Consider the following 27,240-nt stretch of genomic DNA (forward strand, 5'->3'; position numbering starts at 1 on the left):
ATGTTCGACCAAACCAACCATACGCCTGGCACCAGTGTCCTCAGGTGTTCAAAATCTGTCAGGGCTTGCCAAACAATGGACTTCCCAGCCCATTTTCCCATGTCATTCTCGCCCAAGTGGACGACAATTACATGAGGTGGGGGAGACGCTGTCAGGTGATCATGGAGGGTTGACAACAACTGTTCCCACAGCATGCCCCTTCTGCCCAGCCATGTAATCAGCATTGTCTCGCTTATACCCAATTGCAAAAAACAACAACACCCTAGTCTTGCATTTGAGTAAATACTGTAGCGTATGCTTTTGCCAGTACCTAACACTTTTGAAACACAGGAAAATAATCAATTTCATGCAGCTTTAAAGTGTGTGGTTAGGACAACTGAAATGCCAAAATTGCAAAATGTAGTGAACTTGTGCTAATTTTAGGTCCGTGCTGGCGCATGTGTTCCTCATCGGAACACAGACTTCTACAGAGCGAATAAAGGTACTCCTCTATTATGAGAAATGTGGGAATAATGCATGTGTCCTTGATTTATTGTACAATCGATGCAAGTATGATGGTATTTGTGAAAAATGGGAAAGTACCATGATGATGTTTAATCATTAACGAATAAGAATGTTGGGGGTCAAATCAGAGCCAGCTGCTGGGGCTTCTGGGCCTCTGTTGCCATGTGCTAAAGAACATTAAGGGCAGGACCAGCCAAATTTTGCATTTACATATACCTCTGTTTGTTTGTTTTCTGTCACTGGGTGCTTATTATGTTATTTATAACTTGTTTCTAATTGTACAGATTTTTTATTTGATTCCTATGGAAATCACTTAATCCACATACTGGGACCAAGATGCAGAAAACTGTTATCGGTGAGGAATGTTGTTCGTTTTTACAAAAAGCAATACCAATGGTCAAAGGTGCATTCAGATGTCATGCTCCTCTGAACCTGGCTTGCATGCTGGGCTTGTGTGCATGCTCCTCCTCGCTTCCCTTCTTATATATAGAAATGTAGCTGAAAAATTAAATCAGGTTACCTGTGTGTGCAGGTGTTAACCAGGTGTGCAGGTTAACTGGAGTTGTTCCTCTATGCTGATTAAATGGAAATCCAACCCAGAGAATCCCACTTGGAGGGAACTAACTCCAGCCAACCTGCATGCTTACATAGGTAATCAGAGTAAGTTTTTAACCATTATTTTCTGTGCAAAAAGGAAAAGGGAGGAGCTAGACGCACATGCGGGACCAGCAACATGCCAAGTTTATGTACGTTTTTTCTTTAAGAGTGACTTCAATGTCAGAAGCAACATTAGTTGACTTCTGAACCATGTAGCAAGGCCAAAATCATGTAGCAAGAAAGTTTAAGCAGATACAAATGTTAAGAAGAAGAGTTGGTCTTTATACCCTGATTTTCTCTACCGAAAGGAGTCTCAAACTGGCTTACCATTGCCTTCCCTTCCCCTCCCCACAACAGACACCTTGTGAGGTAGGTGGGGCTGAGAGAGTTCGGAGAGAACTGTGACTAGCCCAAGGTCACCCAGGTGGCTTCATGGGGAAGAGTGGGGAATCAAACCCAGTTCTCCAGATTAGAGTCCGCTGCTCATGTGGAGGAGTGAGGAATTCAACCTGGTTCTCCAGATTAGAGTCCACTACTCCTAACCACTACACCATGCTGGTTGCCAGTAGCTGAGGATGCCAGTTGCTGAGCCAGAGTGCTCAAAAAGCACGGCTTGCACTCCTTTAAAAAAAAAAAGGCAGGTTTAATGCACTTTTCAAAAACAGTCTCCATTTAGGTTTCACTACCTAACTTTCTGTCTAATTACTAAGCGACCAGGGCCTTGCTTGCTTTCTGCCCTATGATCCAAGCAAGTGAACTGTCAATTAGCTAGAAAAAAGCATTGCTGAGTTACACTGAAATTCTCAGATCTGTCACACAATAGCCACTGCTTTGGTGACTGAGGAAAAGCAGAATTAGACTGAGTGGATAAAAGGACAACTTGGTGAGTGATTATGGCATCAAGGCTAGAGACTCCAGGTACTTGGTTTTATTTTCAGAATGGATCATAACATTCTTTGACGCAGCCCTGGTGGTAACTGTGCGTGTGCTGAATCAAGGCACCACAGACAGCATGCTTCTAAGCACGTGAGATGTCTTTTAGTTATATCTATGCAACATTCAGCAAATCCTTGACCCTAAATGCGAACTTTAAGCATTGTTAAAAAAAAAAATTCCAGCCATATCCTTTATACACTGTTTGAAACACTGGTATGTGGGGGGGAACGACATACTTCCAGCTACTCAACTGCTACTGGCACCAGTGAAGCTTGGCTGGTTCAGGCTTTTCTTGCATACGGTTGGAAAAATTAAAGTTAGTCTGCTTCTGGACAAATTTACTCCAGTGTAAGCTCTGCTTGCTTCAATCTGTTTCTCCTAAGTGAATAAACACAGGATTGCTGCCCCAATTTTGCTTTACTAGCTATAACAGGTAGCCACTTTCGAACCAAGTGTGGCTGTTTTTTAATCGCTTGCTAGCAATGCAGTCCTAACTGGGGTTGTGGGCGTGGGTGGGGCATCCCATACCACAAGCAAGGTAGGGGTGCATAGCAGGCTGGAGGGTGGTCAGGATTCCATGCCACCCTCCCTTCACAAAGAACTTCTCTGACACTGGAAGCCCAGTTAACGCCTATTTATTCCGTCTTCATTTACAGGTCTGGTCTTTCCTTGCTCTGAGTACCAAGGCGAAGGGAGCAGTTCTCTTCACTCTTCCCTCTCTTGGGTCTCCTGCGCCCCTTGCCTCCTCTGCCCAGCCCAGACTCCACCTAATCATAGCTTTTAAAGCCCTCCCTAACACCTCAACCCACCCTAGGGTTGCCAACCTCCTGGTACTAGCTGGAGATCTTCTGCTATTACAACTGATCTCCACCAGATAGAGTTCAGTTCCCCTGGAGAAAATGGCCATTTTGGCAATTGGACTCTATGGCATTGAAGCCCCTTCCCTCCCCAAACCCCGCCCTCCTCAGGCTCTGCCCCAAAAGCCTCCTGCCGATGGCAAAAAGGGACCTGGCAACCCTAACCCACCCCCTGGTTCCTGTCCGGTCCTCCCCTTTTCTGTCCCAGACCCTTCTCAATGCTAAGAGAACACACACACACCCCAATTTCTGCAGCTACTGCTGTCCAGTCCTTCCAGGAGTCCCCAGCAACATCCTGCCCACCAGCTTGTCCAGCTGCCTGCCACATTCCCCCTGTCCTGAAGATGGTTCTCCGTGCCCTTCACTAGGCTCCGTGCCATCTCCTGGCCAGGGAGATGGGGACCCGGAACCCCCTGGCTACAAGAGCATAACTCTGTTTAGGATTGCGCTGCAAGCCTCTGGATTTAGGAAGTGCCACTGCAGTAGCAAAAATGCATGCAAAGATTATTCTCTGCCACCAAGCCACATCGGCATATTTATTGTTACCTCTGGGAGACAGGATCAACCAGTGTTGCCCTAGATATTTATTCCGGTTAGGGAGCTACTTACAGCTTGCTGCGCCAGCTCTTTCCTTCGAGGAAACAACTGTGTGGGCGCGTGCTCTCTCCTGGGAATAGAAACAATTTTGATGTATCCTGAGCACACTTCCGAATCTGCAAAATAAGGTATTGCTGGAGCTCCTGTCAAAACATGTACAGCCTCTGATATGTCAAGGGAGAGAGCGAGTACGCTCAATTTGTTTAAAATGCACTGGCAGTAAAGATCAGAGTACAGTTGCAAGTGAGTCACCTTCCATAGAGTGTGATGGTGAATGCGGGAAGTGTCTTGAGGAAGGTGTGTAAAGGGCTGTGCTACACTCCCTCTGTTTGGGAGTGTCACCCGCACTGCTCCTAGTCGGTTGTACTTGCTGTTAAGACACTTCCATCCCACCTGGATCTGTGTACTTGAGTATCGATAAGAAGCTAGCCTTTGCACTAGGTAAAGCAGGGGTGTCGAAGTCAATTGTTATGAGGGCCGGATATTACATAAATGTCACTTGGTCAGGCCGGACCATGCCTCGCCTGCCTAGATCGTGTGTGTGTGGGGTGGGGTGGCTGCCTCAGTTTGCTCAAGGGCCAGATAAAAGCTCTCAAGGGGCCGGATCCAGCCCACAGGCCTTATGTTTGACACCCCTGAGGTTAAAGGGTCTTTCTCAAGGGATGTTTTCCTGTGGTTTGGGTGCTGACCCACAGCATTTTTTTCTACGAGCTTCCTCACATCCCCATTTGTAGCTGTCATTCCACTGTCTCTTTGTTGCTTCTCTGTGCTTCCTCGAACCCCAACGAAGGTGGTTGGAGAAAGCACACAGAAATGACAAGGAGAACATGGACAGATTTTAAAAATGGAAAATCAGGGTCAAGTGAGGAAGGCAGGGTTTTTCCGCTCTGGGTTTTTGCTCCAGCTGGGCTTCTTAGCTGGATTGGTTTCCCCCTTCCTTCCACACAGCACTGTTTGCCAGTCTTTGCTGTCCTTTCTTTTCTTTTTCCCCCTCATGAAAACACAGGAAAAACTCAAAGAAAAAGAAGGACAGAAACGATTGGTATGTGGTACTGTGTGTAAGGGAGGGGGTGGGACTGATGCAACTAAGAACCCAAGCTGAAGTAAAAATCCAGTGTGGAAAAACCCAAAGTTGGCATTGAATCTAAAGGAAATTTTTTATGTCAAAAAGCCCAAAGTTAAAAGAAAGTGGCTTTAGCCGCCAAACCTATCTGTTTTGCAAACGAAAGAATGGGAGCCAACAAAACACCCAAACTGAATCATACGATGGAGAGCAAGCTTTGCGAGCTCCCTAAAAAACGAGTCTACGGAGGGGAAAGTACTAGCTTTGTCTTGAGGGTAGCTTAACTGAGCAGTCTCGGAGGGTGTGCAGAGTGCAGGAGGGGTAAAAGCCCAGGAGGATTTGTTGCTGTTAAAAAGAAAAGGGTTTGTTCAGGTGTTGAAAGGAACGCGGACTGGAATAGATGCCTCTGCTCAAGAGGCAAAGTAATTCTTCATGCCAACTGCAAAAAATGAAGAATTAAACTCAGTCATCTAATGGGAAACATTTTCTTAGATCTTTATCTGATTCTTTACATTTTTCACTGGAATCCTTCTGGTGTCCCCTTACTTGAATGAAGCGCATAGCTCATGACTGACTGAGCTGCTTCTCCAAAAACAAAGATACCTCTTTGACTTTGTATAGCTTTAAAAAAAATCTTAACACCATGTTACAGCATTGGCTGATTTCGCCCGCGGCCCCCACCCCCCATGGTGAAAGTTCCTACGGGCATCAATTTCCTTCACTGACTCCCTCAACTGTACATGTGGGGGCTGTTTCAAAATATATTCTTGGAGGGAATAACCCATCAATGGCTATCTATTCCAGGTCTCTGGCTACCTCCACACCGCCACTGTGATCACTAGCCAAAAGGCTTTATACCCCGGCCTAGGATTGCCAGGTCTCTCTTTGCCACCGGTGGGAGGTTTTGAGGGCAGAGCCTGAGGAGGGGCGGGGTTTGAGGAGGGACTTCAGTGCCATAGAGTCCAATTGCCAAAGTGGCCATTTTCTCCAGGTGAACTGATCTCTATCGGCTAGAGATCAGTTGTGATAGCAGGAGATCTCCAGCTACCACCTGGAGGTTGGAAACCCTATCCCCTCCAGACCCTCTTAGGACCCATAAACGGATACAGAGAGAAGGAATTTTGAGGAAGGATCTTTAGGGTAATCTTTACCATATAAGCTACTTCAGAGTTTGGAATAGTCATGATCAACATGGGTTGACTGGTATGGGTACCAAGAGTAAATAATCAGTCTGCCTGTTACTCAGGCAAACCTTTTACCTGGAACTGTCCTTAGAGTAAGCCTGCTTCTTCCAACAAAGGAGTAGTTCTTTTTACTAGGGATGCTATCAGATTTCATAGCCCTGTTTCGACTTGAAAGTTGCTGTTTCATTTCTGTGTCTCTCTTATTGAACAGCACCAGGCTTCATTTTTAATTTTTCAGATTCCTAGCTTTAAAAAAAAAAAAAAACCTTTGTCCTTTGTTCCTCGCCATCTTTTTTCAAGCTGCTGCAGTGGAGCAATCAAATTGCGGGGAGGGCAGCTATTGGAAAATCAGGATCTTGGCAGTTAAGGAAGCAGTTGCATTTTGAGAAGGGTGATATTCATAGAGAAAGCTGGCTTGTTCCAAGTCCCAAGGAAATCAATGAGAAATTAATCCTGACTAATGTAAACCTATTCATTTCAGTGGGATTTAATAGTCATTATGACCTTTCTCTGCACCAGTGCTACAATCTTCTATCCCCCCCTTGAGACAACCAACTAGGAAAGTTCTACTGGGTGGCTCTATTCTTCATGTGTGTCTGTGTGTAAAATGCTGTCAATTTGCAGCTGACTTATGGCGACCCCATAGGGTTTTCAAGGCAAGAGACTAATAGAGATGGTTTGCCATTGTCTTCCTCTGCATAATGGCCCTGGTATTCCTTGGCGGACTCCCAGCCAAGCACTAACCAGGTCCCACTCTACTTAGCTTCTGAGATCTGATGAGATTGGACTAGCCTGGGCCATCCTGGTCAGGGCTATTCTTTATGGAAACATCTGTAAGGGAACAAATACCACCTTGCTGTTTAAAGGTCCAGCAGAAAGGAAGCAAATGTAACATAACATAGTTCTAAAAAAGGCTTCCTAGGGAGGTCTTTTCCACCTTCATTCCCTTAAGCATTTGGCGAGTACCTTCCTTCCTTTCCACGAAGCACATGTGTCATCTCTCTCTCCCTCCTTCCTGAGAGAAAGTAATGAAGCAGCAAATCCCACTGAGTTCAGTGGGGCTTATTTCACTTTGCACACTTTCCCCCTCCCTCCTTCCTTTTGTTTCATTAAGTGTGTGAGGTTCAAAGAGAACCATCATCCTGGGGTCTGTAGAGGCTATGGAGCCAGTGTGGTATGGTGGTTAAGAGCGGCAGACTGGAGAACCGGGTTGGTTCCCCCACTCCTCCACATGAAGCCAGCTGGGTGACCTTGGGCCAGTCACAGTTCTCTCCAAACACTCTCAGCCTCACCTACCTCACAAGGTGCCTGTTGCAGGGAGGGAAAGGGAAAGCGATTGTAAGCCAGTTTGCATTGGATTTGTTGCTCCACGGATGCACATTTTCCCCATCCAAATTCTCAAAACTCTACATGAGGGCTTATTTTAGAGTTTTAAGACCCTGACCTGGATGGCCCAGGCTAGTCTGATCTGGTCAGATCTCAGAAGCTAAGCAGGGTCAGCCCTGGTTAGTCTTTGGATGGGAGACCACCAAGGAAGTCCAGGGTTGCTGTGCAGAGGAAGGCACTGGCAAACCACCTCGGTTAGTCTCTTGCCATGAAAACCCCAAAAGGGGTCGCCAGAAGTCGGCTGCGACTTGACGGCACTTCACACACACACACACACAAGAATTCGGATGGGCAAAAGGTGCAGGGAGCAGCAGAGCCAAGGCGAAACCTCCCGTGCATAAATGGCCAAGAGTCCAGCAGCACCTTAAAGACTAACCAAAATATTTTTCTGGTAGGGTATGAGCTTTTGTGAGCCACAGTGTGAGCCGTGTTAGTCTGTCTGAAGTAGAAAAGGGCAAGAGTCCAGTAGCACCTTAAAGACTAACCAAAATATTTTCTGGTAGGTTATGAGCTTTCGTGAGCCACAGCTCACTTCGAAGAAGTTAGTCTGTCTGCAGTAGTAGAAAAGGGCAAGAGTCCAGTAGCACCTTAAAGACTAACCAAAATATTTTCTGGTAGGGTATGAGCTTTCATGAGCCACAGCGCACGCTGTGGCTCACGAAAGCTCATACCCTACCAGAAAATATTTTGGTTAGTCTTTAAGGTGCTCCTGGACTCTTGCCCTTTTCTATTTGGAGAAGGATAATTCCCAGTGGGTAGCCGTGTTAGTCTGTCTGCAGTAGTAGAAAAGCTCATACCCTACCAGAAAATATTTTGGTTAGTCTTGAAGGTGCTGCTGGACTCTTGCCCTTTTCTACTCCTGCAGACAGACTAACACGGCTACCCACTGGGAATTATATAAATGGCCAAGGATGCCTTGAGCAGCAGAACGCTCGAATTGGAACCCTGGCAGCCTTTGAACGAGCCGCCGATAACTTCTGTGCCTGGGGGAGCCTGCAAACGCCGCCGCCGAGCCGCGCGCCACCATCCCCACCCGGACCACGTGTCACGAGCGCCAGTGCGCAGACTCCCCACTCGCCCATCCCCCCCCCCGAACGAGTCCGGCCGAAGCTTCGGATCAAGATGGCGGCCGCGGCGGCGGCCGGAGCAGACCGAGGAGGGGGCGGCCGGAGCCGCTGAGGGGAGCCCAGCCGGGAACCATGGCCGCCCGGGGCGGAGGCTGACCAGCGGCACGGTGAGGGGACGAGAGGCGGCGAAAGTCGCGCTGCGGGGGAGTGGGGGCGCGTGCCGGGGCTGCCGAGCCCCCGGGCGGACTGCCCCACACCCGACCTGTGGGGCAGCCCCGGTCCCCTCTCTTCCCCCTCCTCCCCGGGCGGCCGAGACTCTGGGCAGCCCGGCCTCCTGCCCCGGCGCCCCCCTCCCGCGCAGTGTTGGTGTTGTGGGGAGTTCCTGCCTCACAACCCAAACAAGGTGACGGTTGGGGGCGGTTGGGGGGGGGAGGGAGAGAGAGAGCGCGAGCGAGCAGGGGACTCCCAGCCTTGGTCGGGGCTTCGGGCCCGGCTCAGCTCCCCTCCCCGGATGGCCGCTTCCCTTTATTCTACTTCTCTCTCCCCCCCCCCTTTTCAGGTGTTGCACTCTTTTTAAAAAAAATAATTTTTTAAATTATTATTATTTCTTATTTTTCTATATTAATTTGACAAAGTATTCAACAATCAATATAGGTAAACTCAGGTGTTGCACTCCTGGCAGTCTTCTTCGCTCCGCCTGTTTCTTCCGAGCCCTTCGCTTCTGGCTGGCCGGACTCTTTCTCCTTCTCTAAAAGTAGAAAAGGGCAAGAGCCCAGTAGCACCTTAAAGACTAACCAAAATATTTTCTGGTAGGGTATGAGCTTTCGTGAGCCACAGCGTTTAAAGTGTTTATTAGATTTTTGTTCAGAATAAGAAGGAATAGCAAACCTCATACCTTGTTTTTGGTGAAATTCTTCCCTTCTTACAGTGTAGCATTATTACTTGTAACTTCCCTTGTCTTTTGTGGAACTTCTGAAAGGAATTTAGATATTTTAGAGCACTGAAATATTCAGCTTAATGGTGTGTGTCCTTAATATATCTTTACTTGCCACATTTTTTGGGCAGTTGTCTGTTTTTTTGGAGGGGGAGTTATCTGTTTTTATTTACATAAATTATTTTATCTAGTAACTTTTTCCCCTTTGAAGCTGTTTATGAAACTAGAACACAACTGCATCCTAGCTAAGAACCAGCACAATGTTTATGACGGCAAATTGTGCTTTGAAGAGGATTAGCAAAGCAGTTTTTGGATCCTGACAGCATGTAGCAGGTCCCATATAATGGTTCAGTTCCAGCGCATGGTTTGACCATCACTCACATGCTCCCTCCTTTACCTTCCCTTTACCTTATCATTAATTTCTTCTTCCTTGTCTCTTCTAACAGTAACTTGCCAATTTGGGCATCATGGTGAGTGATAGCTAGTGCCTTGGCTCCAAACCATGATAATAAAGCCATGCTTTTTTCAAAGTTGTATCTGGTAATTAGCACTAGCAATATTGGCCTGTTTGGCTGCCATGGTGAAGCATAGTTAGCGAAAACCAGGACATGGAGGAGGAAATCCTCCTGAGAGAGGAGAGGAGGAAGAGTGACCGTGTGAATCTGCAGATGTTCTCTGATCACTAATCCATCATCTGGAATTAATCTGTACTGAGCCATTTGGGTAGACAAGTAGTTTCTGCAACATGGAATTCTCTTTTGTATATGTGTACACATACACCGTTTTGGATGATGATTTGACAACACAAAGAAATAAAACTGTTTAAATTTTTCCTGTCACTGTTGCAGTTTACCATGTATAAATCCTGCCATGAGATACGGTCTGGGATGGGCAACTTGTTCAGCATGAAAGATTGCATCAGTAAATCATGCCATCATTTATTAATTCTTTTGTCCCTGCAATTATGAGGGTTAGAAATGCACTTGAAGCACCTTTTGTGCTTTCAGGATTATAACATTGCCTATGTGTGGTCTGGAGGCCACACCAAGTCGGTCTGCACCGGCCTATCTGAGTGTACAAATAACTTGCTTTTGTACGCAAGCCAAATGCTCGCAGCAAGTAGTGCTGCTGATTTAAGAGAATCTTAATTGAAAGTGGGACATAAGGTCGCAAGCAGAGCGTCTTTCGAAGTTCAATAAAAGTTACTCAGAGCATTACTGTAGGCTGTAGAACTTGCTTTCCCTTACAGACATGTGCAATGTCCATATAAACAAATGCATACTGTAGTGTACTTTGCTGCTCTCACTTCGCCGTTTTTCAGAGTGCCAAATGTTTTTTAATAATTCTTATCTCTAATGGGCTGTGCACAGCTTTCCCCCAGCAGGGCAAACGGCAGTTCCAGGGGGCCGGTCAGGAAAAGAGTGAAGGCTTAAGCCCCATCTTGCCTGCAGTCCTGATGCATATGAGGCATACTCATGCCCAAGAATTACATTCTGACCGTGGAACTCTCAAAGCTTGTCTTGGTTGACAGGATTGCAGCAAGCATGTGGGGGACGGACTGAAGGACTCCTTGGTACTTTCAGGATATGGCAGGTCTTCGTAATCATGTGTAATATTCTCTTTGCTTTTCTGGGGTACGCACAAAGCCTAATGAAGTTCTATGGCTAATAAGAGGTTTGAACCAGAGTCTTCTGTATCCAAACTTGCCGCACTAGTTCACCTTTATCTCCTGGATCATCATTTTGACTTATTCAGTGCCTCTTCCCCTTTCTCCATTTTATGCCATTGGGATAAACTTGGTTCTGGTTGGTTGTGGGTTATTTCAATGTGTATGTGTTTAAATTACCTTGCTCAGCTATAACTATGATTCTGTGGTAATCGGGAATGTCATTTTGGTGGTGGTTGATCTGTAAGGTTGATAGTGATACAGGAAATATTAGGTGTGCTTTTACAAATCATCTTAGAATACATGCACAGACATGCTGTGGTACTGCTTTGTCAGCTTTGGAGTTTGCATGGAAGACTTACTTTGAACTTGGGTATAGGATGCTTAGGCTGCAAGGCTAATTGCATTGTTTTTGCAGTATACATCCTGAATCTAACTAGCCCTTCTTGGTAGCACCTCCCCCTCCAACCTTCTGACCTGGATATAAGGGCTGACGTATCTTGTACCTGACAAAGTGATTCATGAAAACTTATACCCTGGGTAATTCTGTGGGTCTCTAAGATGCTGCTAGCCTTGAATTTTGTTAGGCATGGGTAAGCCCCATCAACATTTTCAGGACTGACCTGAGCAAATGTGCGGCGTCTGCACTGTTTCATGAGACTGCAAATTTTGATTCTTGGAGTTAACCCAGTGGCCACAAGACAAGAATGAAGTAACAAAAAACTAACCCCCCCCATAAAACACCTGAACTGCTGTTTTTGTGATTAATTTAGCATCCGTGTTTCCACTGGGAGCACACAATCCAGTATTTCTCACAATTCGCTACATTTTCTCGTTTTATTGTTAGGCGCAGTGCAAGCATACAATAATTCTCTTTTCAGTATTATCATTCACTATTTTGTATGGTTTTAATCTGAATATTGTTAAGGGCTGTGATTAAAACATTAATAAAATTGAACTGATTCATTATCTTTCACTGATGATGCCAGGCCATACTTTCCAATCTTGGAAGCCCTGTTCAGTTCTGCTTCTCCATTGCTTACCTGCTTTGTCTCGAAGTCTCATCACCGTTCAAAGTTGGAAATTCTCATCTTTGCTCCCAAGCCTTCCCCAACCCATTCAGGCTCAAAACTTTGGCACTTTGGCCAAAAGGAGCAGTAAAAAAAACCTGTTGCTCAGTCATGCCTCCTCTGCCTGTGCAGTACTGGAAAAAATCTACCCCTTCCTTTCAGTTCCTGCCATGGAAATTAAGGTTTGCACTCCAGTGCTTTCCTGCCTTAATGACTGCAACGACCTCCTCTAGTCCTCTTTTATCTGATATCAGTCTGCTTGTCTTTATCCAGAAATCTACTGCCAAAATCATTCACCTTTCTGATTGTTCAATCAATGCACAAATCCCTGCACTGGCTCCCTACCCCTTTTGTATTCAACACAATCCCCTTGTTATTTCCTTCAAAGCATCCTTACTGCACCTGATCTCACTGTTCCTATTTCCCATCATATCTCAGACTCTTTGATCTTCACTCCTTCAGCTGTACCTCTTCACATCCCCCACAACTCTGCCTATTTTTATTTCCTTTTCATTGCATTTCGAACTCCCTCCCAGATCCCTATTTTCTTTTGTCACCCCTCAGATCCTTCAAAATCTCTCTCCTTTGTGAATTTTTTTTTTTTGTGGCTCCTGCTTTCATCTGGCCCGGCAGGTCCTTCCTTGTGCCCTCAGTACAGCCGCCTTCTCCCGAGCAAGCTGTCTCGTTTGAAATGGATTTCTCCTCAGGGTTTCAAATGGAGACATTTTTATTGCAGGCTCTTATGCTGTTTTGTCAGTGTATCTGTTTTTGTGGACGTTAAGGCTCTTCTTGATTAGTTTGCTGTACAGATTTGATTTTAGCTATCTGTTACACTTTTATCTCAGCAGTTTACGGAGCTTAGAGTCACTTACAAGTTTTCCCCGACATTTAATCCTTAAAATAACCCTGTGGGGCAGGTTAGGCTGAAAGAGGGTGGTCCTAGGTAACCTGATGAGCTTCATGGCTGAGTGGGGGGGGGGGTCTCCCGAGTCCTACCTCTGCATTATAACCACCGCAGTATACTGGTATTCTCCAGCTTTACCTTTATTGATGGGGTGGGGTATACATGTTTAAAAATAAATAAACCCAGCCCTCCCTATCCTCAGCAGAAACTGACTTTGTTTGCTTGTAATCATCCTCTGTCTGTCCGCTACTGGAACTGAACTTGTAAGCTGCTCAGGGCAGCTTTTGTTTGTTTCTTTGACACTGTAAAGTGCTGGGTACACTGAGGGCAGTTTAAAAGTATTAAAAACCAAGGTCTGAAAAGGCTGTCGGTTAATGTCTCTCACATCTTTATCTGAACTCGGCCTCAGAATCCGGATTAAAATATTCTCATAATGAGGCCAGGTGCAGAAAAGGGAGAAGTTTCCACAAACCTGGAATAATATCAGGCTTGTGGAAGAATCCCCAAAGTTAAGACTTCACAACTAAAAAAAAAAAAAATGCAGAACAAGATCTCGCAACAGTGTTTTCTGAGATCTCAGCAGCAACCTGGCTGGAGGTGGCTTGAAGCTGAAAGCGCACCGCAGGAACTTTTTTCTCTAAACTAGAACACACAGCCCAACCACCTGGCTAACTGTGGCTCAAAGAGAAGGAGGTTTGGAGCGGGAAGAATGTGTGGGGTTGATTGGGAGGGTGGCATGCTTCCTGCTACAAACCTATGAAAACTTAGAGGAGGGGCCTTGCTGGTCACTGGGATCACTGCAGCGGCTTGGGGTCTCAAAAAGTTGGCCAGACGATGGGGGAGCCCCCATTGTCTGGCCAACCTTTTGAGACCCCAAGCCACTGCAGTGATCAGCAAGGCCCCTCCTCTGAGTTTTCATAAGTCATCTTCTTGTACTTCCCTATTTTGGAAAGGTATAATTCATTGCCAAGGGTCGCCATGAGTCGGAAGCGACTTGACGGCACTTAACACACACACACACACACACACACATAATTAATTGCTACATGGGTATGTGGATATCTCTGGCTAGAATTGTGCAAATAGTGTAAATGTCAGTTTTTTGGATGTTTCTCTGAATTTCAGATAATTCTGTGCATGAGCCACGTATTGTTTATTCTATATTTTTAAAACAACAACTTTTTTTGGTCATGTTCAGTGTGGTGAGAGCTTTTTTTGACTGTCGAATATTCTGACCAGTTGGAGTAAGAGATTCGAGTTCAGCAGTGCCAAAAGTTCTAAATACTGAATCAGACCTTCAGGTTAGCGAGTTGAATTTAGCAAATCACGATTGTGAACAGTGGGATGGCTTGGAACGTCTCTGATAAATGGCTCTGGTTTCAATGGTTCGTGCTTTTAGATAAGATATAACAATGGCCATGCAGCAGGAGTTCTTGATCTGAAAGGGTTTGCACATTTCGATACAGTAAAAGATTTGTTATCTCCCAGTTATGGGGAGCGGGGGTTTCTGGTGAATCAAATGTGTTGGCTACTCAAGCTGATTGCTCTGTGCTGGACCCTACCCAGAGGAATCTGCATCAACCAAACCCCATTCCTTTGGGGATGCCGTGGTGATACCTCACTCCTGGCAGGACCCTTCCCCTTCCTCTTCCCCCAGAGCCATGCAGCTGTCCTTCATAACAGTACGACAAATGGCCTCTTGGCACAGCCTGTTCAAGGCACCCTGAGGGGGAAGGGGGCGCCCAAGGGCAAAGTCAGCTGGCAGCACCAGCTGTCGGGAAACCCAGTAGTGGCCAGAGGCTTCAAGCTGTCTGTCTGAAGCGACAGGCATGGGACACACTGGTGCCTTAGGGCCGTGGAGTATGGTGGGGAGGAGCGCTTACCCTCTGGGTGATGCCATTTAAGAAGAAGAGTTGGTTTTTATATGCCGACTTTCTCTGCCACTTAAGGAAGAATCAAACCGGCTTACAATCACCTTCCCCTCCCCACAACAGACACCCTGTGAGGTAGGTGAGGCTGAGAGAGAATGACTTGCCCAAAATCACCCAGCTGGCTTCATGTGTAGGATTGGGGAAACAAATCCAATTCACCAGATTAGCCTCCGCCACTCATATGGAGGAGTGGGGAATCAAACCCGGTTCCTCGGTTCTCCAGATCAGACTCCACCGCTCCAAACCACCGCTCTTAACCACTACACCACTCTGGCACCACATTTAACTATGAGTGTTCTGGATAGTCAGGTGCTGAGTAGCAAAGCTTTTACTGTATAGTGAATTGTACTTCTGAATGGTGCGTGACTTGAACCTTTAACTAAGCGTAGCTAAATCTGAGCCTCTTCAAAAAATATTTAACTAACTGGGGATTCCCTGGTTCACAGCTTAGTCATGGCTACAGTGCTGTACAGCTCAACGGATGTATTCTTATGAACAGTGACTGTTCATCACTGTTGAGGATTATTCACTTAGTCTGCGTGTTCCAAGTGATAACTAAGAGCCCATTCCTGAGTGGGGGTGGTGGTTCTGTGGTGGCTGGAGGCGGCGCAGTTGTGCCGCCTTTGGAGCAGCTTGCCGCCAGTGCAGCAAGCTGAAAAAAGAAATAAAACGATTTTAGTTTTAAAACCCCATGGAACTCCCCATACAGTTCTATGGGGCTGTGCCACGATTTTCCAGGCGTATCTCGACCCCTGAAGAATGGTGCTTTTTTGGCCCAAAAGGGGATAGGAAGCTGTCTAAAGGCAGCTCCGCCCCTGGGCTGGGAGATACGCCAGGAAAATGCTGTCAGGAGGCAGCACCAGTGCCCAGGGGGGCTGGCATAAGTTGCCTTATGCCAGCATCCTTGCCAGTTTGCACGGGTCAAGTGGCACGGATGCTGGTGTAGGGGTCATGCCAGCCCCTTTGAGGATCCACACACCCCCTTCAGGAAGGGGCTGCCCGTGTTCAAAATAATTGTGCAAATGCTCTCTTCTCCCGTGTCTAATCTCTTTCAGCTGCTATAAGTACATTGGTTAACATTTTTATTAAAATGTCTGAAGTCTGAAAGTTAGCAAGCTGTGATGCTGGAGACTACCAGGTTTTATCCCCCAATGAGATTTTTCAGGCTTGAAAGATGTGAGTACTGCCTGCCTGGGGAGCGCTTACATATTGAAGGAGTTGTGGCTTTCAACTGTAGATGTACTTTGTGATCTAATGTAGCTCCCCTCTTTCTTGGTTATGTAAAAACAAATTTGTTGAACTTTGATAGCCAACTCAGTGTTGCTGATATGGATGCTCTTATGCATTCCATATCAAAATCAACTGTGTTTCCAATGACATATTAAATTTGTTTATTCCCTTTATGACTGTATGGCTTGAGCTATCTTTAATATTTTGTGGTGTTAACTTCTAGTCTCAGTTTGTGGCAGATGCTTTGGTATAGTAGGAGGATTTGATGGAAAGGAATGGGAAAGCATCTCCTTAATCTAAGATTGCTGAAAATCAGTTGTGTGCTGTAGGTAAGTTTTCCAAAGACTGATTCTGCTACTCATTTAGTATAAGTAGAGAGGTATAATTAAGCTTTTTTAAACAAAAAAACCCCCAAAAAACTCTGCTTCTGCCATAGTGTTTTTGTTTTTAAAACAGGTTGAAAAATTCTCCCTGCTCTATCCTTGAAAAGTCTGGAGCCATTTTTAGGTTGAAGAAAAGAAATGGATTCTGATAGCTGATGTGTAATAATGAATAATAATAATAATGTAGCCCCTCTGTACCCCTGCCAGTGATGTTTTATTTTTATTTATTTTATTTTATTCAATTTATGCCCCGTTCTTCCCCAACACAAGTTGGGTTCAGGGCAGCTTCCAGCTGCAATCACACAATATAGAATTTCAAAATCGGCTATCAGACACTTATAATAAAATCACTTCTGATTAAATAAATCTCTTCCCATTTAAAACTCTTCCCATTTAAAACCTAACATTCTAGTCAGTTATCTCTTTGGCGCCCCCCAATGATTGTGATCCGATGGGTTGGGGGCAGGGGAGAAGAAGAAGAAGAAATGAGGGAAGCAAGTGTTCACCAATATATAATGTTTTTTACTAAATGGAAGAGCTATGCTTGCTGACATAAACTGGTCTCTCTAGCAGAAGCCCGATTTCCCAAGTTGCATAATGTGATTGTAACTGCATCCTGTTGCTTATGTTCTTTGCTACTTTTTTATCAGTTGTCCTGTGATCACCCATACTGCACCATCAGCCGTTCCTCCTGGTAGCTGCCATAAGGGAAAAACTTGCTTGGAAATATTTATGTACTTTAGAATATTTGAGAAAGGTTGACAATCAGAATTCTGGTAAGGGTTATACTGCTTCTCTCTCTTTTTAATGTATTGCTTAGCGCTTCAGAATCTGACCTTTGTAGGTTTGAATGTTACTATACTTAAAGTTGTCGTGACTGGAACTGTGCAGAACTGGCTTAACTCCTGTAGCCATTCATTTTTGGCTTGCAGAAAACTGCAGTATTTGAATGTTGGTTTTAAGACTACTATATTAAAGGCCTGCTGTTGGTTTTCATATTTTAAAGAATATGTGGACAGACAGAATGAAATGTGTTTGTCAGAATAGTCTAATTTCTTGGCTAAATGCTTCTAAAGTAATGCTGACAGATCGTTGTAGAACTGTATGTTTGATCATAATTTGCCATGTTCAGCTAATAGGCTGGGAGACAGAGTCTCTAGGGATCTCATCTGTTCTTTTTTTTTTCCACCTCCAAGTGCCCTTTATTTGTCTGTAAAGTTGCTTATTTATACGGAGAACTATTTTTCAGGGTCTGTGCTAGTAGGCTGTGCCCATACGAAGACAGAACAAATTGAGACACTTGGTATGCTAACAGCAAACATCTTATTAAGTTTTTTCTCATTATTCTGTCTTGTTGGGGGAAAAGAGCTTCTAGATTTCTCTTTGAACTTGTCTTAATATTGGAACTGGTACAAGATTAGTGTACGCCTGTTATTCTTTATATAGTGCCATCAATCACTTTATGCATATATTCTACAGAGCAAGAAGCAAAGAGATGGCTACCTACCAGCTTGGGGAGTTTATTTAAATTTAAACAGAGGGGATGCAGTGCGGAAGGGAAGAGACAGTCAAGGATACCAACTCTGTTTCATGTTCTTCAAAGGGAGACATCAGTTTGAAATTGCAGAAATTAGAATTAAGACGTTTTGCACCACCTACTCCCCAGGTTTGAACTGGGTCTTGGGTTTTTAATCTTACTATAGCTGCTAACTGTCTTAGCAAAGCCTGGAACTATAACAGGTATTAACATGTGAAAGGTATCTGTGGTTTTCTTGATTCGAGTGAAATTTTAGGTAAAAGGTATAGGTAGTCCTCTGTGCAGGCATCGGGTCACATCATGAGATTGACTGGGCAGACTTTCTTTATGGGGTAGTTTGCCATTGCCTTCCCAGTCATCTACACTTTACTCCCAGGAAGCTGGGTACTCATTTTACCAACCTCCGAAGGATGGAAGGCTGAGTCAACCTTGAGCCGGCTACCTGAAACCGACCTCTGTCGGGATTGAATTCAAGTAGTGAGCAGAGCTTTGGATTGCAGTACTGCAGCTCACCAGTCAGTGCCCAGGGGCTCCTAGGTTTGAAATTTTACATAATTAGATTTCATTCTGGACTGCCTGCATTTCACAGCCCTCTTGACGCTGCTTCCCCTCCCGGAGGCCGGAGCGCTCCTGGGAAGCCCAGAAAGGAATGGGGGAGGGGGGCCTGGCTGCCTCGGCTCTGTGGGCCAGAGAAAAACCCTCCAAACCCCTCCGTGGGCCACATGTTTGACACCCCTGCTCTAATTAGTTTGTTGCAGCAAAAACAAACACAAGTACCCTTCTGTAAATATGTGCATGCTTAGTTTCCCTACGTTTCCTAAGGAAAGAATGTGTACCTGATCGTAGATAGAAAGAATAGGCGAGAACTCTGTTTTGGAGACATTAGTATTTTCATAATCCATTGGGCATGCATTTATAAAGAGGGCAGAGCAGTCCCTGTCAAGCCAGTGGTGGCTTTCTCGGCCTAGCATGTGGTCTTTGACCTGATAACTTTATGGTGGTTGCTAGGTTAGTAATGTGTTCAAAAAAGAAATATACTTTTTCCCATTTAAAGACAGTTTAGGAATATAAGGAGTAGAAAACAGGCAAAACAGTGGAGTTCTGTTCTAGGTTTGATCTCCAGTGCCTGCTCAACAAAATGAATATATCTTTTACAAGTTCCTTGGAAGTCCAACTTGCCTTTAAAGCAAAATCCTTGAGCTTGGATCTTTTGGGAATTGACTGTTATAAGCCATGCTTACCAAAAGCATGCTGTGTACAGAATATATTGGTAGAGATGCAATATTTTTAAGAGGCAATATTCATCTTCAGATCTTGTCAACATGACATTTAATAGGGCTTTATACAGTCTCTTCAGGTATAAAGGAATACATTTGTGGTGTATAGAAAATGACTAATGAAATGACCATGTCTCCCAGGATCTACATTGTGACAGACACTACTTGTTCATAAGAAATCTGAAATTGGGTTAAATGGTAAGAGAGCCAAATTTGCAGGTAATAACAAATTATTTAGGATGGTAAAATTCCAAAAAGATGCTGAGGAGCACTAAAAATATCTTGACATAATGGGTAACGGAATGACAAATCAAATTCAGTGCAAGTGTAAAGGAATGTGTGCTGGGTCCAGAAATCCTGCCTTCATATGATAGGATCTAAATCGACTGAGGAAAAGGAAATGACTGAGGGCGGTTGAGTTCAAAAGTAATATGGAATTCACTTTGGTAAACTGAAATAGCCACTAGCCTGTACTTTTAAAAGGATTACAACAACTCATGACAAGATAGTTTATAGATGGCTGTTACGCATGCCTGTTTAGGTAGAATCTCTCTGTTTATTGGGGCATTTCTGCACCATCCTTCTCCCCAAAGGGATTCAACATGAGTTGCAGAAATTTCCAAAATACAAAGCCAATTTAACCAGACAAAACAAAGAAAGAAAACACACACACCACAGATGAGTCTTAATGCACTGGACTGGCTGATGTGGGCTTTGGCTTGTAAGTTATGATTGAAGGGCCTAGAGACCCTTGGAAACTTGCCTTTTGGCTTGAGCACAAGGGGTTGCACTTCTTCCTATACCCAAGCTAAGTACCTGCAAGCAGAGAAGTCAAGCTTGGGTCCTGATGCTATTCAGCTCCTACTTGCAATCTAGTAGGATTTTCCGGCTTCTTCCATGGCCAGAGATGGCTCTGGGGTTGGTATGTTCTGTAACGTAGATGCTGGAAACAAACAGTGGGCCATCACTTGAATGACCTGCTTGTGAGCTCCTAAAGAAGCTTGACTGTCTATTGTTGGAAATTGACTGCTAGATGACATAAACCTGGGTATTATTGTGTGAGACGATGTCAAATGCTTATTACCATCTAACACAACCTGCAAACTTCATTGGATTATCTGCCTGGTTCCAGCACACAAGCTTATACCAGTTCTAGTTCTCCACAGCCGTAAAGTGCCATTCTTGCAAGTCTGTTGGCCCATAACATTTAAGAAGCCACAATCCTAGTGTCGCTGCAGCCTATACTTAGGGAAAGCCTGAGCTTGAAAGAATTTACCCCTTCCTGTCACTCTTGAGAAATACTGTAGGGATGGAATGTGCGGTGTGGTCAGTGCTGGAGTTCTTATTCTGAATGGTTCACCTGCTTCCTGGTGAGGTTTGGTGCATGTGTAAACATTTAAGATGACTTTGAGGTGTTTAAGTATATGGCTAGCTAAACATGCACTAGGAATTCCTGTCATTGCACAAAATAGAGCTAGGCTGGTGAACAAGTGTTGGCATATGTTCAACAGAAACAAAGATCAGAAGACAGGCCAAGTCTTGGTAAGGTGGTGGTGGGAATTTGATCTGTATTTCATCTTCAATATCTAGTATCAACTTGAACAAATCCAAGTTGATACTGCATGTAGAAATATAGCTTTTAATGGTTACAGTGTGTATTTTGTGTATATTTTAGTCCTGGCAAGGTTTGTGGCTGAGTGACAGATTCTGCTCCACATGCAGAAGGTCTCAGGTTCTAATCCGAGCATATCAAATTAAAAGGATCAGATAGTAGTGAAAGACCTCCACCTGAGACCCAGAGAGCCATTGCCTGTCTGAATAAACAGTAGTGGCCTTGAAAGACCAGTGGTCTGACTCGGTAAAAGGCAGCCTCATATGTTTGTGAGTTTCATTGATTTACTGGGGCAACTCTGCATATAATTGCAGTGTAAATTGCTTGGGTGTGTGAACTGCTTATTCCTTGAGCCCCCTTTGTTGGGTGTGTGTGAGAAATTCATATTTTAATAGTATTATTATATCTGGATTCCTTTCATAATGGAGAAGATAGAAGTGGTGAAAATGGTATTTTAACAGTGTTATTTTATCTGGATCCCTTTCGTAATGGAGAAGGTACAAGTGGTTAAAGTGGTATCCTGGAAACTGTCAGGAGACAGTCATGTGTACCTGAGTGCTGCAGCACTTAGCGAGATGTGACACAGTGATCTCATTCGCTGTCACACCAGTTTCTAAAACTAGGCTGAGGTCAACTGTGATAGCAGGTGAGCATTGCCGATACAACAACACTGCAGCTCATATAGTCAGCTGCTAAAGCGATGTGTTGGTGCCAAATCCGTTGAACCTGCAGGTGGGAAAATTTAGAAAAAAAGTGACAGCATCACAGAGACAAAGCCGTTTTAATCCATACTGTTCAAGCATTGTGAACTTCAGTCTCTCGCCCTCCTCCCAAAACACAAATGTTAGCATTTTTAAATGAATGTAACGCCACAATATTACAAAATTAATAAATAATGTAGCTGTTCTGCATTAAAAAAAATCTAAAAATGAAAGCTGTGTAACAAAAGTGATTAAGATGAACTAAAATAACGCCATATAAATTACATTTCTGAGTTTTCCAGAACTCTTCATCAAGCTAGATGTGTTTTTTTTAAAAGGAGAACTCTCCCAGGTCATGATCTAAAGGCCTCTCTTTCAGCATCCTGTGTGCTTAATATTACTGTAATTTGGCCTACATTGACTCTTAGTGCTTCAACTGAAAGTAATCTCCATTTGTTGTCAAAAACACATTGGCTAAACTCTTGGTTATGTTCTCAAATGGACAGTTTTCTTTTTTCTTTTGCTTCTAGACCCAGCATGCCATGTTTACAACTATGCCCACTGAAGTCGGTAAAGCATTCTACAACAGTTGTTGTGGAAAAGGCCTTCTCAGCATGGCCTGAGATATCTCTCTTCTCTCTCTCACCTTTATTTTTAAAAAAATCCAAACTGGAGAACTCAAAACCTTGTACACTGTGTTGTGTTACTTCAGTTGGTCATAACAAAAGAGGTACTGCATGGCTTGTTTCTCAGATTAATACACAGCCCTGTTGCAGTCAATAATTATCTGAAGATAAGCAGTTGGGCTTAACTCTTGTGAACTCCTTGTGTGTGTGTGGGGGGGGTGTTGCTGGGGATTGCAAATAAAAGAGAAAATTTCCATTTACAGACATTAGGCTCCAACCTGATTCAGTGGTCAGCTGTAGAAAAGAGCAAGAGTCCAGTAGCAACTTAACGACTAACATTTCTGGCAGGATATGAGCTTTCAGATACAGTGAGCTGTGACTCATGAAAGCTCATACCCTGCCAGAAATTTTGTTAGTCTTTAAGGTGCTACTGGACTCTTGCTCTTTTCTACTGCTACAGGCGGCTACCCATCGTGATCTGTCGCAGTGGTAAACTGTAAGGCTAATTCTAGACCTTCCTGAAAACTGTCTTGAATCACTGACTTTCATCTCTTCTTGGTGGTTCCAGCTGCTCACAAACTTAATGCGTGTACAGGGGGGTCATGGTTATTGGCTGGCAGCACCTTTGTGGTCTTGGAGACCAGGAAATTGCTTATGAAGTAACTGCAGATGCCACTGACCCATTCATGTGATGCTTCACTCACATATTGCTTGCATGTGTAGGTATAGATACCGGTGATGGCCAGGGTGACTCATTTGATTAAGAGAGGTAATTTGTCGCCTGAGCCTTGGCCATGCATTTTCTAATCTTTAACAGTGATAGATATGTCAGCCGTAAATACAGCCTCCCATCTTAAATATTAATGAAAGAATGGTTGAATGATTGAAAGAAATGAAAGGCCAGTTAATGGAGATGAATGCAGGAACGTCACCAAGCCATAAGTGATACAGATTTCTATCAGAAAGCTGTGATGGATGTCCTCAATTTTTATGCCAACCAATGTTACTCGAATAACAAAAGAACTGTTGATGCCAGACAAAAAGCAGCCTTGAATGCCAACATACTGTATTTATGGAGTCAGAAAAATGATAGTAATGTAAGACCAGTCAGCGTTTGCACTTCAGTTGGTGAGCACGCTTTCAGGCTACACAGTTCGTCCTTAGATGTTGAGTGTTTTGTTTTGCTTTAAGTAAAGGAAGATGTTTGTTTGGGATAACTTGGAATCAAGCTTCCCTGCTTGAATTTATCTACAGCATCCTCACACTTGAAGAAGAAAGGATCTGCGCAGAGTTTACCAGGTTATATTTCTACGTAATTCTAGGCCCCCAGGTTAAATAAAGGATTGTAGGGCAAGTAAGTAGGTATGTTTTTTTAAAAATTGTTAAGTGGAACATTCCTGTCCTTACAAGGAATGAAATGGAACTGAAGAAAAAATGCTGTGGTATGGCTTTATGCTCTTGCTGATGGAGGGTACAGTGGGTTGGTTTGCTGTTCATGGTTTCCATGTGGTCCCACGTTCCAGGTCCATGCCTGCATGGGACAAACTCCAGGAGCTGGTGCCCAAGCTCCCTTTCCTCGAGGGAACCTGGGTGGTCTCTAATGGGAATACTGTGTTGCAGGCATTGGTAGGAAAATTAATAACCAGGTTAATCTGACTGTGTACTAAAATACAAATCATTGCTTTATCATTCCTGCATTTATGAACTAGTTGGAGGATTTGTGTAAAGATTTGTCCCACATTCTCAGCATAGATATGAAGTGATACTGTGATTTTGATGTAAAAATTCTTCAACGAGCAATTGGTTGGAGTGGTGTAGAAATAACTATCAGTCCGGTGCTGTTAAAATCCCTTTGTTTGGGTCTGGTTTTCCATGAAACAGATTTAATGATATTTCATCTTGTAGTCAGTGAATTTTATCTGACATGGAAAGTTGGCAGAATGCAGACAGTGATGCATGTAATTAGAACAAAGCTCTAAGAGGTAAAGATGCCTTGTTGCAGATTGTGCCAGTTAGAAGGTATCTGATACCATCTGAGAGCATAATTTTATAGGGGAAAAGAGGATGGGTTAGTCTTGTATATCTTTGTCACTAGTCAAAACAGCAATCTGGGATATGATACAAGTTCCAGTGTAATAGCAGTACAATCCACCCGTCCTTTTTGACAAGACTCACTTTCATATAAATCCACGGTACTAATACATGACTCATAGGCCTTCAGTCCCATCAGCAGTTTCCACAGTTCTTATGCTCCCTAATTTCTCCCCACAGAAGCAGATACCATAACTCAACGCTGTTTGTAGTTGAGGTGGTGAATCTGTGCTTACTTGCCTGTTCCCTATTCATCCCAGTGTGTGAAGGCCTAGTTGCTACTCAAGATATATGAATCTGTGTAAATGTCAGCAGTGTTCTGGTGAGCAGAGAATGGGCAAACCCATCAGACCGAAGCAATCATCATGTATCCAGATAAATTTATACACACACACACACACATCTTTTCAGAGAGTCTCTCCCTCACACCTCACAAACCTACTCCTAAATAGCAACAGGGTGGATTAAACTAGAATCTTTTTTCACGTGCCTCTTTGTTCTAGTTTCTAGCCAGCGGGTTGTAGTGGTTAAGAGTGTGGGTAGGAGTGGTGGACTTTAATCTGGAGAACTGGGTTTCCCCACTCCTACACATGACACCTGCTGGGTGACCTTGGCCTGGTCACAGTTTGCTCAGAACTCTCTCAGCCTCACCTACCTCACAGGGTGTCTGTTGTGGGGAGGGGAAGGGATTGTAAGCTGGTTTGATTCTTCCTTAAGTGGTAGAGAAAGTCGGCATATAAAAACCAACTTTTCTTCTTTCCACATATCAGTGGCATCACTATAGAAGGGCTAGAGTTAAATGGAAACACTTGACTAGGCAGCATGGATTTAATCCATATTTTCATTAAGAAGCACTGATTAGAAGCAGTCAGGGGCCTAAAAATTGTAGTTAGCCCACATTTTCCACATAAGAGATCTATGTCAAGTATGGGATTTGCTTAGTTAATGACAATTTCCAGGAGGTACTTGAAACATTTGAGGATTTTTACACTGCTGTCCTTCTGCCATTTGGCCATGTGTTCAAACATGCCGTCTTTTGGCTTGCAGTTTTGGCCCAAAGGCTTGTTCATCACTGGCCACTCTTAAAAAATAGTTAATGCAGCTAGGGGATCCTTCAGTTTCATAGAAGCTGTTGGGAGAAATCTGTGTGTATTCTGCAGTTGAGTAGAAGTGAATAGAAGAGAAGGCAACTTAAACTGCAATCAGATTGGGTTAAGAACGAGGCTTTCTAGTTGTAAGCATTTGTTCTAGGTTTGAGAAATTTTTTTTTTTAAAAAACCCTCTCATTTTGATTTGCTTGACTCATAAAGGTTCTACCGTTTAAGTAAAAGTGTACATACTAACAGCCCCTGCATATTCTGAAGACTTGACTAATTCAGTATTTTGCTGAGAACCATCGGAAGAATGAGTAAAGTTTGAAATATTTGGCTGCACAGTACACATCTCTTGTTCTGCACCTTGTCATTTAATCTTTTTGAAGTCCCGGTGGAAAACGGTACGAAAATGCTGGTGTTGAGAGGAAACCTGTATACAAAAGCATGGCTGTTGCCCAAAGTTCAGGTTGCACACAGAGCTTTTGTTAGATCAGAGATTGAGGTCTGGAGGCTCCTGGCTGCGAGCCCAGATGCCTCAGAGTATTGCCAGTTTCTTTAGACGTTCTGAAGCTGTGAAAAGTGGTGGGAACTCACAAGAAAACTGATGCTTGTTGTATTGCAGATGTAGGTCCTGACTTGTTACAGCTTGTGTTTCCTGTGTAGACTTGCCTTTCCCAAGCGAAGTTTCCTACTTTGAAGTTTCCTACTTTTAAAATAGTTTCGTAAAATTCATATTTCATTGGGAATTTGGGGGAGAGTCACATGTATTGTATTGCACAACATTCTGTTCTGAGTGTGACACATTGTTTAGGAGGGGTCGATACTTCCTCACTGTTTAATAATAAAAATGTAGTTTAAAATGTTCCATGTATAACCACAATCTTAAGTATCAATTGGAAAATCAGACATCTGAGAAGTGGGTCAAAAATTGGAGTTATGTTCTTCTAAACGTTAAGGAATTAAAAGGGCGATAACTTTAAACGTGTACCAGAGAAATATCTCATGTTAGCCATTGGTGCTCTTGTTAAATGAAGCTGGTATTACATGTTCTAAGGGATGGCCAGCCTTGTGCAGGACTCAGTGTTCTAAATGCTGAGATGTCACTGGTGTGCTTTAGGTGACTTGGCACACTGGAATTGCCCAGCCTTGGTGTGTATATAAAACTATAACTGTGAAACGAGAATCTTGGATTTGGAGCCAAAAGCAGTCTTGCTGGTAAGCAAGACAGAAATGTATCCCATCAAAGGGCTGATTCAGTTGTGCGGGTGGCAAGCTGTGCCCTGGGGGTGGGGGTGGGGGTGGGAAACTGCTTGCTTCATGTGGCAAATTTCAAGAATGGCTGCAAGTATATTTGTAGTAACAGTGAAGAGAATAGGTTGAAATACCTTGATGAGTTTTATGCCCTTGTTCTGACAGTGCAGGTTTTTTTTTTTTTTTTTGGTATTGAAATTTTTTAAAAATCAGGTTGAAATACTTTTTTGCTGCAGGCATAAGGGCTCTTGTGATTGTCCAAATGCCAGGTCCCTAAGATATTATTCTGTGTTGACCATTTCCATTGCCTGCATTTCCCTACAGAATGAAATTAACAAGATGTAACTTGCACAGTACTTGGATTACCAGCAGCCCTAATCACAAGTACTGGAAGAATTTAACTTGCAGTGATGCAACACTGAATTCTTCTGGTCACAGAAGCATTTCCCCCCATTGCCAGATGATTTACAGCTACCACTGCTATGGTGGCTGGCTGTTAAGCATGCCTGTAGTGTGTTCATGCTAATTATTAACAGTCCTGGTTTAACTGGTGGGATAGATGGACTCCGGCCTGAACCAGCAAGGTAATTAAGGTGATCTTGACAGTGGTATTTTGCTTCTACAGCTGTGCTGCAAAAATAGTTTTTCTGTCACACACAAGAGGTTTGTTTAAAGAACAACAATCAGTTGAGTTAAATGGTTTTTGAGTTCATGTTCGAGTACTTTGACCCGAGTAGCAGTA

General features: G+C 43.9%; 1 protein-coding gene across 1 annotated transcript in view; it reads left to right on the forward strand.

Moving 5' to 3' along the window:
• The first annotated feature begins 8,310 nt into the window (after positions 1–8,310).
• The window catches only part of BTBD7 (BTB domain containing 7), a 109,049-nt gene continuing 90,119 nt past the window's right edge, over positions 8,311–27,240 (forward strand). Inside the window, exon 1 of the mRNA XM_056851775.1 lies at positions 8,311–8,358. The gene's annotated coding sequence lies outside the window, so the exon portion shown is untranslated. The remainder of the gene's footprint in view (positions 8,359–27,240) is intronic.

This window comes from Euleptes europaea, chromosome 6 (assembly GCF_029931775.1).
Source record: "Euleptes europaea isolate rEulEur1 chromosome 6, rEulEur1.hap1, whole genome shotgun sequence".
NCBI classification, from domain to species: Eukaryota; Metazoa; Chordata; class Lepidosauria; order Squamata; family Sphaerodactylidae; genus Euleptes; species Euleptes europaea.